The sequence below is a fragment of the Sapajus apella genome, unplaced genomic scaffold, assembly GCF_009761245.1.
Source record: "Sapajus apella isolate SASKATOON/1434 unplaced genomic scaffold, GSC_monkey_1.0 scaffold47, whole genome shotgun sequence".
Classification (NCBI taxonomy): Eukaryota; Metazoa; Chordata; class Mammalia; order Primates; family Cebidae; genus Sapajus; species Sapajus apella.
Window position 1 is genome coordinate 18,200,575 of NW_022436987.1, and position 13,153 is coordinate 18,213,727.

Consider the following 13,153-nt stretch of genomic DNA (forward strand, 5'->3'; position numbering starts at 1 on the left):
GTGTTAAAATAAATACGATATATCTGCTAGATAAAATACAAGGTAATGGGAAAAAGTATACATTTTCATTTGGAGTACCTATCTGATCAGCTGTTCAGGCATTATAGAGGGTCTTAGGAATTTTCTTTTTCTGTGTTTTTTCTTTTTTTTCTGACAGATTCTCACTCTGTTGCCCACGCCAGAGTTGAGTGACACAATCATAGGTCATTGCAGCCTGGATCTCCCAGGCTCAAGTGAAGCAATCCTCCTGCCCTAGCTTCCCAAGCAGCTGGAACTACAGATAAGTAGACAAGCCTGATAATGTTTTTTACATTTTTAGTAAAGACAAGGTCTTGCCATGTTGTCCAGGTTGGTCTTGAACTTGAGCTCAAGCGATCCTCCTGCCTCAGCCTTTCAAAGTGCTGAGATTACATGTGTGAGCCACTGTACCTGGTCGCTCTTAAAAATTTTCTACAACAGTAGCAGCCAGCGTGGGTTCTTATATAGGCTAAATGGGATATTGGATTTGCAAGTGACTCATTAAACTAAAAATACTGTTTATTATTGTTGAATGCTAAATTGAGTGGTACAGACTGAAAGGCTTGTTGGAAGAGTCTAGATAGGTAAGTGGAAATGAAAGTGAGAAGGCATTACTTCATAAATCATGAAAAGCCTGTACAAAGACAAAGAGGCAAGGTAAGCTTGTTGGTGTAGGAAGAACAAAGTAACTAGAGAAAGATAAAAATGTATTCCGAGAGTCTTCCTCCAGATCCCTAAAGCTGTTCATTTGTCTTCTGAAGGGCTACAGTTTCGCAGTCAGTCTCTTAGCAAAGACATTCATGTTGAGTAAATAAACTGAAATGAGATTAGCACCATCCATTGCAGGCAAAAGCAAAAATAAAAGTAAGCTTTAAGAAAATATAAATGCTTGTGGTCTATAGAATTGTAAATGGAAAGATTAAAGGTAAGAACAATCAGCCTTCCCAATAAGCAAAGAATAACAGTAAAAGGGTAGACACTTCAGGTTGAGAAACTTACTATTTATAGGAACACCAAAAGAGGGAAGTAAAGAAAGAAACAATTTAAAGCATGTGTCAATAGAATTGGTACTTCAAAAACAACAGGGAACATAGAAGATGATTCCATGATTTAGACCTCATAGAATAATTGAGTGGATTTGAGTAAATAAGAAAAAGGATGAAAATGACTATCATCTGTTTCCATCTAGCACTGTTATCTCATTTTTTTGTAAATAAACAAAAAAGTAAGACAGTTAATTGTACATAACTGGCCTAGTCCACATGGGCAAAAAAATGGAAAATTCATTTATCTCATGATTTTTTAATAGCATTGTTGCATGAGAGGAGGTGAAGTATAAAGAAATGTTATTTTAAATGGAATGAAATGAAGATTTCCAAACATATTAGCAGATTTTCAGATATCTGAAATAACAGCAGTCACCTAAATCCCCAAATACCAAACTTTCCTGAAAAAATACACAGTCTCCCCCTGCCCAAAAATAGATTAAATAAATCCGTGAGACTATAATAAAACAGTATGTTAATGACATGTAAATGAAACATAAAAGTTTATAAACAAGCTAAAATGCTTATGAAAATTTAATATACCATATCACTGGGCCAAAGGTGTATTGAAATGACATTATGCACATGAACAAATTTCAAAATGAGTAAGAAGTCTAAAGGTTATAAAACAAATAGACAAAAATATAATGAAAGTGCTAAGAAAACATGAGTGAATTTCTCTACAATTTGAGCAAAATAGAATCTTTCTAAACATGGTTCAAAAACCAGATTCAATAGAAGAAAAAACTTGATAAATTTTACAATGTCTACACATAAAAACTTTTGATGTGTCAGCGATTATCAAAAGCAAACCCAATATAAGTAAGTAATTAGGAGAAGAGATATCATAACTAAAGGGATACAATTTACAATATATTAGTAGATGTGAAACATTGAGGAAGAAAGGCCAAAACACGAAAAAAAAAAAAAAACAGGAAACGTGAAAATAAATTTAAATGAGACATAAAGTGGACCTTAAAATATGACTTTTTTTTTTTTTACTTTAAATAAAAATGCATATCTATACTTTTCTGAGTAACTTCTTAATTATAATACTGGAAATATTAAAAGTTTGACAACATTCTCTTGAGGAGGCTGCAGGAAACAATTACTGTCATAAACTGCAGGTATTCATGCAAAGTGGCAAATGCTCTTCTTTTTGGTGGCTGAATCAGCCCTGACCACCAACCACCTTCCCCAACTACCCTGGCACAAGATTAGCCAGAGGAGCACAGGAGGGATTTTAGAAACCACTTTCCCCTTGGCATACCCACAACTATTCAAAGCCACTCTGCTTTCATTATTTACTGAAAACTATGCAATTTTTCTTTAATATTACTTTCAATTGTATTTGATATAAGCAGCCCAGTGGCCCATTTGTATTGCTGAAAAGCTAACTTTGTTTAGAAGGATGCTGAAAAGCCTTTTAAACCACTCTGGTTATCTTATATTTCTCTGAGCTTCCATACTTACTGACTACACAGTACCCTTCATGTGCTAGACTTTCAATATTAGAGTATCATTTCTATACTTAAAAAGGCAAAATAAAATATATGCAACATAATCTTTAGACTTTTTCATTTAATAAAGCTGACATCAGGAAAGATTTTTTCTCACCAAATCAATGCCATTCCCTATTTTAAATCACACAAATTAAATTCATTTTCAAATAATCCCCTTTACAATGTGGTCTTGACTTTCATAATCAATCTTATTCTTAATAGTTTCCAGTTATATTTAGAAAACATATTAGACCATCATAAAATAGATCTAAAGCTAGCAAACCATTTTAACAGGATTCTGTTAACTTTTAGATTACCTTATAGCTTTCTGTAGGTATCAGTTAAACTTCCTATAAAACTAAGCCCATTTTCTCTTCTCCCTGGGCACATAGCTATATTATATGGTTCAGTGTTCCTTGCAGAAATGTGGCCATATAACTGAGTTTTAGCCAATGGAATGTGAGAGATGTGACGTGAGCTTCTTCTAGACCTACCTTGTAAGACCATTAATGGATGATCCCCATGCCCTTTCCTCTTCTGCTTGCTTAATCCTGTCATCACTGTAAATTTGGAGGCCCTCTAAAAGGTAGTAAGCCATGATGTGGAAGACTCCTAGTTGCTCAAATCACCTTCTAAATGGAGGGGAGATACCTGCCTATCAGGAAAAATCATTTTGAACTTTAAGGAAATCAGCATTAGTTACTTATTATTTTTTTCCATCAATTTTTTAAAAATCCTTTTTGACTTTTTCTCCTGGTCTTCTGTTATCCTTTCTGCAGGTCACTTCTTCAACCCCTTCATTTTCCTGGTTTATAGTTTGCTTAGGTCCTGCTTCTGCATATGAATCCTTCCATAAGTTGTACCAAAACTATCATGGGAGATATTTTTCTTCTTCAGCTTGAGGGCTTTTGGCATTTTCATAGATAATTTATAAAGGTCAGCGGATGCCTGGTGTGTCCTCCTCAGAATCAGATCCAATGAGGGTCCCATCTCTTCCAATTCAATCCGTGGTGTTCGGGAACCAGATTTCTTCAACAGCAGCTTATATCTTCGAAAGTAAATCTTCCCATTCAGTGCAGTGAAGTGCGGAACATACTCTAATCCAGCCAGGCAGATATTTGATACTGTGGGGCCTCTAAGGAAATCAGTGAGAAGACTTTTTAGTCTTCTATAATCTTCTGTTACATCAAGATCATCACCAGCAAATATTAACATGGATTTTGTTTCCTCAGGACATTTACTGTTCTTAATGTCTTTTAGAGAGACAAAATTCTCAATACCTGATTCAATCATATACAGCACATGGTAGTCATGCATACGACCTATGACTAGCTTATTTGGCCGCTTCTTATTATGGGAGCCAAACAGGAACAATCCGACTTCTTTGAAAAGAATTCCAGCAATGCCTGATCCTTAAAAGGTCTTGTAATATTTTTATTTTTATACAGTACACCATATGGTTTTTTGAGTGCATATATATCTTTATATATATATGTGTGTGTGTGTGTGTGTGTGTGTGTGTGTATAATTGCGTTTTAGGTTTTGGGGTACATGTGTGTCACTGTTGCATTTGCACTTCCCCCTTTAATCAGCATGGCATTTTCAATATTTTCATAGAGCTTCGGTTCTCTCTTAAGGAATCTCTTGGCTCTTTTCGTTTTGGGCTTTGCAACTCAATCTGGAGCGTCCATTGCTACCACTACCTGCAACTCTTAACTGGGTGAATGCCAACATTAGTTATTTTTTAGCAATCATGGATTTTGGGCTTGCTTTTATAGAAACTATCGTTAACAGAATGAATACACGGCCATCTAAAAGAAGAAAAATATCTTACCAGAAAGTAAACAGAGATGTCTTACACACTGATTGGCACTAGATTATGCACACTGAATGAAGGAATGTTTTGACAAAACTGTATTTTATTGATCTGCATTTAAATCCAAATGTTTTGTCTTCAGCAAAGCGAGAAGAAGAAAAGAGATGGGACATAGGTGGAGGTAAGGACAGATAAGTTGTTAAGTATAAGAAAATGATAGATCAGGTAGATAAACAAGAGTGTGGCAAAAGAAACAAGGAGAATTAGTATTAATCACACTCAGCTAAGGTGCTTTAAACTGCTACATTTCTTCCTTCCTACATCTCTTCTGAGGAACTTATTATTACAAATATAAACAATGTTGTCTTTTGCTTTTCACATTGGTTAGATGCCATATTTTCTTGACCCCATTTTACTCAGAAATATTATGTCATAAGTCTGATTTGAGAGATATTTTAAGTCTCAAGATAGCTAAAAGATTAAAACTGAAAAGATTATATTGTTCAAACTTTCTGTGAATCCCTGAAAGGTTAACTTTTTATAGAGATTTGATTGATTTTTGAGTGAACTTTTAGTTGTCAGAAATAGATCTTCTGTCTCAAATGATTCCGTGCAACCTTTATAACCTTTATATCTAAAAGTACTGTGCAACTGTTTTTGATGATTTTCAAAGAAGTTAGGATTTGATGTAAAAATCAGAGATCTTTTTTTTTTTCCATTGGGGATAGAGAGATGAGGATTCTAGGCAAGTAATTGGCAACTGAATCATTAAATTGTCAATATTCCAAAAACTGTTCAACTGTTCGAAATATAATTTGAAATAATCTTTCTAGTAATTTTCAGTGATAAATCACTTAAACACACTGGCAATTATAGTAGACCCATGTGATCTCTTTACACATTTAAACTTTCCTTCCAAATAAGCTTTTAAATGCCTATGTAACAATTCTTTTACATCTAACAAATTGTGATGCTATTTTAATCTATATCAATCAATGAAATAGTATTTTCTTGATAGTGTATAGATTATAATACACTTACATTAGCTTATTTTAGAAAAAATAGACAATGGTAGAAACTTTAGAGAAATAGATTTTAATTTTTAATTATCTAAGATCAAGACACAGTGGTCTTTTCTTGATATTGAGTAATGTTGAAGATAGGTTTGGTTTTTTTTTTATTTGGAAATAAATTTTGGAGACAAAAGTATCTGTTTTTAGGTTCATGCTTAAAGCAATTTTCAGGAAATATAATACTTCAATACGCCATTAACCTGACTTTTTTTCTGTGTGGACAAAAGTAATACACTCGGTATTTTTCATACCAGATGGACAACTTTGGTGACAGATAAATTCGCTTCATTCTTTTGACTGCCAATATCTTATTATTCTGGCAACATCTATGAAGTGAAAAGCCTAACATCCTTGCATGATATGGTATATTTATCCAGGACTTGAACTTAGGTTGATATTTATACATATAAAGAAAACCTATTCAAGAGGGGGAAATATTCAGGTATTTAAACTTATAAGCAAAACTAGGAAAACATACTAGCAGTAAGTACTAGCAGTATTTGCAGTAAAAGCCAAAATATTATATAATAGTGAAAATTTGTTATATCTGTTATTTTTTGGGTTATATATTCCTGGAACCATATTCCAGTTTTTTAATTTTAATATTAATTAACAATTTTGTACATTTACCAGGTACTCTCCATTTAATCTTGGCAACCATCCTATGGGATAGACACTATTGTTGTATGAAATACAACAAATTTTACAAAAGAGGAAACTTTTTTTCTTAAGAAATCCTTTCTTGGAGCATATTATATGCCATACATTATATTGAACACTGAAAAATCACTTAATCCTAACAATTCTTTGAGGTGGGCACTTTGACTGTCTTCACTTTAAAGATGAAAAATTGGGTTAAGTAAAAATAGAGTTAAGTAATTTTCCCAGTGTCATACAACTACTAAGTAGTACAGCAAAGTTACAGACTCAATCAGCCTGGCTTCAGACTACTGCTTCAAACCTTCTTCTCAAATGTCATTTTTCATTTTTTACTTCCCTCTGTTATTTTCATTAAGAGGTTAAGGAATCTTTTCAGGCCCCATCTTTTTTTCTAATTTTCTCCATTTCCTCCATTAAATTTTAATAGCGCAGATATACATTTTAAGTATTCTATGTCTATATGTGCCTTGTGTATAAAAGAAAAAGATTTTGTTTATAACTCAGGAGGCATTTTTTGTACCTATTGGAAAGATAGCATTTCTGCTGTGGGGGTATGACTTAGAGGGATGGAAAATATATTTAAACTGAGGTCTCTATGTAATATCACCTTTAAACTCTAACAGAGGGGCCCCTTCCCTGGCTCCTACACATTAGGAAATCCTACTTAAGTCCTGTGTCCATGCCTCTTGCCATGGGGCAAGGAAACCAAGAGACTCATGGATATATAATCCCATCGTTTTCAACTGAACTAAAAAATCAGATAATAAGAATTTCCAGTTAAATGGACTGGCTCCTGCTTCTACTTTGGCCAGAAGTTTAAGTCTAAATACATGGTAGGATGAGCACCTCTGGCCATGAGTGCAGTGGTTACAGGAATCTTTAAACAGAATTTGGATATACAAGCTAGGATGTTCATATATGTGTGCAAAAGGTCTTCTGTGATGCACAACACAGCAGGCAGAAGAAAAGTTAATAGTCCATAGGCCAGGATAGGGATGCCAGGCTTCTTCTGGTCATTCTCAGTGCAGAGCTTTAAGAAGTTTGAGAATTCTAAACTGGAATATGGTCTTTAAAAAAGAATGTTATAGGCCAAGCATGGTGGCTCATGCCTGTAATTCCAGCACTTTGAGAGGCCAAGCTGGCTGGATCACTTGAAGCCAGGAGTTCGAGACCAGCCTGGCCAACATGGTGAAATATTGTCTCTACCAAAAATACAAAAATTAGCCACACATAGTGTCACAAACCTATAATCCCAGCTACTCAGCTGGCTGAGGCATGAGAATAGCTTCAACCCAAGAAGCTGAGGTTACAGTGAGCTGTGATCGTGGCACTGCCACTCCAACCTGCACGACAGAGCGAGACCCTCTAACAACAGAAAGGAAGGAAGGGAGGAAGGAAGGGAGGGAGGAAAGGAGAAAGGGAGGCTGGGAGGGAAGAATGGAGGGAGGGAAGAAAGGAAGAAAGAAATGAAGTTATAAAAGAATATTATTTAATATTTTGTTAGCCTGATTTATAAGTTTCAAATATTGTGAGACAGAGCATATAGACTTTTCATTGCACTCTTAAATCAGGAAAGAAGTGATCTACCCTATCTAACTCCAGAAAAATACACAATCTTAATCCTTATGTTGAGTGGCTTCTTCAAATCAGGATGGAAAATGGGTTGATGAAAATAACCAAGCATTGATTCTAGCTTTCCTGTGTTAAAGGGAAGAAGCATCCTCTCCTTGATTGTATGTTATCTGACATTTATTTGAAAAGTCTTTGTAAATTGTATGCGTAAGCAGTATACAAGAAAGCATGAGGGAATCGTTTTGTGAGCTCATGAGTGGTACCTTTGAGAATAGTGTCTAAAATGGAGTTTATCTCAAATTTTCCTAGAACTATGGACTTTATTCTGTTCCACTGCTTTCTCCAACTATTTGTGGATGGTAAACAAATTCAGTGATTTTCATTTACTAACTAGTCTTTAAGGCATCACTTATGAGATTTGGCAAGCTTTCCTGTGAATTTCTGTTACTGTAGTTTAGAAGTTTCGAGAGTTTTTATAGATATTCTATCATGTTGACAGTCTGTCTTGTTCAAAGCCTTCTTGTAGTTTAAAAATTATTATATTGTTGATCTAAAAAAGCTTCCAATTTTCAACAAAACACAACTTCAAAAAAATCAATATTATAGTAGCTCAGTGCTTAGCAATGATTTATGAAGAATAGAAAACAAACATAGCAAGAATAACAAGAGAGAATAAAAGAGAAAAGACATTCATACAAGGTCAAATTTTCTTGATAAATAGAGAATGTCCAACCAAAAAATAATTAAAAGTTATACACATTCATTTCGAAAATGTTCTTTGAAATTTCCATTTATACATGAATAAACCCAACACCCAAATCCTCTACAGGAAAGCTGTATGCTTTGAGAAAAAATAACGTGGTAATATAAAAATTGTTCAGAAACTTTACATATTCTATTAAAAAGGTTTCTGTCTAATCATTTTAATAGCTTTTCTATTAGAACATTGTGATTTTATGAAGTTAAAATTAAGGTGCTGGTTATATCTAGCACTCTGAAAATTATTCTTAATTCTATAGAGGGAAGCCAACTTGAATATAGGGTAAGATTTTAGCTGTTTTTGCCTGTAAAATCTCCTCACCAGAATGCTGCTAATACTTCTGAATCAGCCAATTTGAAAAATAGCTAGTGTTACTTACAATGATGCTAAACTGCTTGTGGATAAATCCTAAGCAAAGCATAATTGAGGTGATTTGTGTTACTATGTGTTATATGCATAGTGTTACTATGAATATAATATTTATTTTCTGATTATTTGCTGATGACTCAATTTAATAAATCTTTGAGCACATGGGAGAATTTGCTAAATCTCACTTTTGAATGGAAAATGAAATAAAAGTAAATTCAGATGTCCCTGAAAAAGTATTTTAAGAACCATAGTGCAGTTACCTTTGGAGATAGTGTCATAGTGACATTAACAACATCTGACAATGTATTAATGGTAGATTCTAAATACAACAATAAATAGGACATGGTCCTTGCCTTGCAGTTTTTCATAGGCAAATTTCTGGTTATGGGTTAGATAGTGATGTCTGGACTAAGCCTGCTGGTGTGTACAATAATATATGTGTCTTTTGTGATCACACTCATTAAATATCCAAACACAATCATGGTAGTTCACATTCCATTAATCAGGGTCAAAAGTCACTTTGAAATAGCTTGGTATTAAAATCACAGAAGTGAGATGCTGGTTATATTCTGTGAGGGTTACTATTGTCACCTTGATTGGACTGAAGGAGGCAAAATGGGAAAACAGCGTTTCTTTAATTGTCCCTTTTCTTCTTTGAATAATGAATGCTTCTCATCCACATCATGACAGCCATTTACTTCAGTATCTTTTATATTTTGAAAAAGTTACCTGACAGCTTCTAGTTACCAGCCATTTTCTCTGTTCCCCTTATAAGTTATACGCTTAGAAAGTTTTCTACACTCACATTCTTAACCTCCTCTCTTCCAGGTGTCTCTCTTGAAGCCATTTAAAATGGGCCTTTAATCCTCTACTCCACAGAAACCATTCTAGTTAAAGGCATACTGGAATCACTATGTGAAATAGAACACCACCACAAAGGGTTTTATCACCTGGCAAAAAGAGACTTTCATTTTCTGTCAGGTGTGCATTTAGATAGGCAGACCATTATAAAAATATATTTTTGAAAAATATTATTTATAGTAATGTATGGAAAGATAACAGAGAATATTCACAGTAGCATGTGTGGCAGTAATAGGTTGGAAGCACAGCTGGTTAGGAAAGGGATTTTTCTCAAACTTGTGAATCGATCTACATACAAAGCAAACAGAAACAAAATGTTGCATACCTGCTTGAAGACTCTGGGTCTTGATTTTTTTTATTTCTGTAAAAATTAAACATTTAACAAAGCAAACAGATATTGGGTTCTTAGCATTCATATACAAAGAAAGATATTTTGTATGTATTCATACTGCTCAGAATTATCACATGACCTTTGGTATATTCATGGACATCTTAAATTTAGAAAAAATTTAAATGTTATATTTTTGTAAATTGATGCCCTTTTTTTGAGAACAATACAGAAAAAACACAGTTGGAATGATATTGCTATTTATATTCTTTGATACTTATAATTTCACTTTTAAAAAAATCATCATATATAAATAATTAAACAAGGAAAATAAGACATGACCAAAATTTCGCTGCAAGATTATCTGAGGTAGCACAAACCTTAAAAAGATAGATACAGACTAACATAGAAAAAAAAAAAAAACAACAAATATCCAATAAAAGGGAGATGTTAATATAATATATGTGTATGTTATATAATATGGTGATGTCCATTCAGATGCAGAAGAAATGTTCACACTATGGTTTCAAAGCAGAAATAAATAATGTGCAACAAATAATTGTAATAAAATAGAAAATTATTAGTATTTATCTTCTCACAATATTATTATCATTGTTTTGTTTTATTTATAATTATAAAAAAAATACCATTGCATAATTGTTAGATTTGGCACTTCAATTTAAAGCATTTGTAGATTACATAAAATTTTACTTACATAGGGCTGTTTCTTATTTGGGTAATATGCACTTTGATAATATTTTACCTTTACATAAATCTTCAAGACAGAATATTTAATACCCTAAATTTGGGGCTTGAATTATAATTTACTTTGGACAGTGGAAAGAGACAAAATTAATAGTGTGCTAAATTTGAGCTTATATTGTAAGAGGCCATGAATATTTCCACTTGCCAATGTAATCCTCTGCCATTGCCTTGAAAAGGGTGTGTCATGAGTAGTTCACTGGGGCCAAGAAGGGACAGGCATGTAAAGCAGAGCCTTCCAACCTGCCCATATACCTGAAACATGGAACAGAGCCACCTCGCTGTGCCAATTAAAGATTATCCAAACTTCTCATAAACCTAGAGACATAAGAGTAAGCTTGATCCTGAGAGTAAGTGTTGCCCCAGAAAACTGCATATGAATAAGCATTATAGTTTTTTTTTAAGCCACTGAAGTTTGGGGCAGTTTGTTATCCAAGCATTCATATAAAAATAGCTAACTGACACACATAGCTATTGCTTGCCACAGCAGGGAAGCACAAAACATAAATAAAAGTACCTAAAAGGAGAGAATAAAGTGCAGAATGAGATGAGGCAAATCAGTCAAAATGAGTCTTGCATTTGAAAAATGGGGCTAGGTAAAACACCTGTGGATTTGAAAATGTACCTACTGCAAATGTCTTTCTGGCTATGTTATAGACTTGTGATATCTTCCCTTTTTTGGGATTTTGGAATGCAGCATGAAGCTGAATCTAAAAATGTACACTTCTTGTGTTTTGTTTTGTTTTTTAACAATAAGGGAAAGTGAACATGCAAATTTTTAATTTTTACAAGGTTTATTTTTTGGAGAAAAATTGAGTTAGGGTTTATTTCTAGTCAGCAAAACCATGTATAACAAGGTTTGTGAGTTTCTGTGATATGGTTTGTCAGTGAAAAAGTTTAACAGTTAGTGGAGGTGGCCATTTGAATTTCATGAAAATTCTCACATTTTCATTTACAATGACTAACACATTAACTTTTCTTATTTTTAAGACATGGGGTCTCAGTTCATTGCCCAGGTTGGAAAATCATAGCTCACTACAGCCTCAAACTCCTGAATTTAATTAAACCTCCTAACTTAGCCTCCAGAATAGCTAGGACTACAGGTGCACAACACTATGCCTGTCATTTTTTTTTTGTTTTGTTTTCATTTTTTTTGTAAAGACAAGGAACTCACTTTGCTACATATACTGGCCTTTAACTCTTTGCTTCAAGCAATCCTCCCGCTTCAGCCTACCAAATGGTTGGGATTACAGGAGTGAGCTACCATGCCCAGCCTTTTTAATTTTTTAAAGATTTTTCTGATTGACATAAAAGTATTCATTGAGTGAAAGAATGAATAACTTTATAAAATAAACTGGCGAGCATCATCCGGGATTGCTCATCATCCAAGAACTGTGAAAATAAGAGAATGGGGACAGTGAGTACCAAACTCTATAAACCAAACAATAGTTATAAAATTTTATGAAGATGGGATTTCCTTTGTTTCTTAATTGAAACTATGACTAAGACTGTCTTGGTTTACTATCATCTTAACAAGACCTAGCCAACTCTATATTTAGTCACCAGTCTTTGATGACTATAAACTGTGAGTGGAAGTACAGTATTTAAATATATCTTGGCTTTAAAAAGTAGATGTGTCTGAAACTAAAACTCTTTGTTGTAGGATTTCTACCTTTATATCAAATATTATGCAACTCATTCATGATTTTATAGGGTTTTTAAAAAATGTATCTTTATTTTTAATCTTGCCAAAGGAAAGGATTATCTTATATTTTTAGAACATCAGAACAATCCTAAGGATTATCTCACATTTTTAGGACATTTTAGTAATCCTAAAGAAAGACTCTTATAAAAAAGCATTTGTGAAGCCAGAGCATTTTTAGAATTTCATAGATCCATTAGTTAGAAAAATGTTTTACTCTGTTTTTAAAATAATGTACAATGTTTCCTATGACATATCATACATAAAAGCTATCTTGAAACAATTTATGCATTTTCAAAGTTCTAATGACAGAATCCCCAAAAAGTGGAAAAAAGTCTAATAATGATGACTCAACCTTATAAAATTTTCATATAAGCCTAAAGAAATCATGTCCTATAATAGTTTACAAATAAAATACTTTTCTATTTATCAATAACACATTTTTCTTTTTCTCTCTTTTATAGAAGGTCTCACTATAATTACTGGCATTTGTCCTCTTTATAAAGCTATTGGATGTTCACTCTAGTAATAGCTTTAGTAGGTTTTTTATTTGTTCTAAATAATATACAATGCAAATTTACTTGCATTTACATTCTATTTCTGTTACTTTTAGCAACTCAGTAAGTTTCTTAATGTGATACAGTGTTATAAATGTGATTTTATAGTAGTTGATAAAATAGGGAT

The 13,153-nt window shown here is 33.3% G+C and overlaps 1 pseudogene; it reads right to left on the reverse strand.

Annotated features, from left to right (window-relative positions):
• Positions 1–3,261: 3,261 nt before the first annotated feature.
• On the reverse strand, positions 3,262–4,257 carry LOC116525239 (annotated as a pseudogene).
• Positions 4,258–13,153: the final 8,896 nt, after the last annotated feature.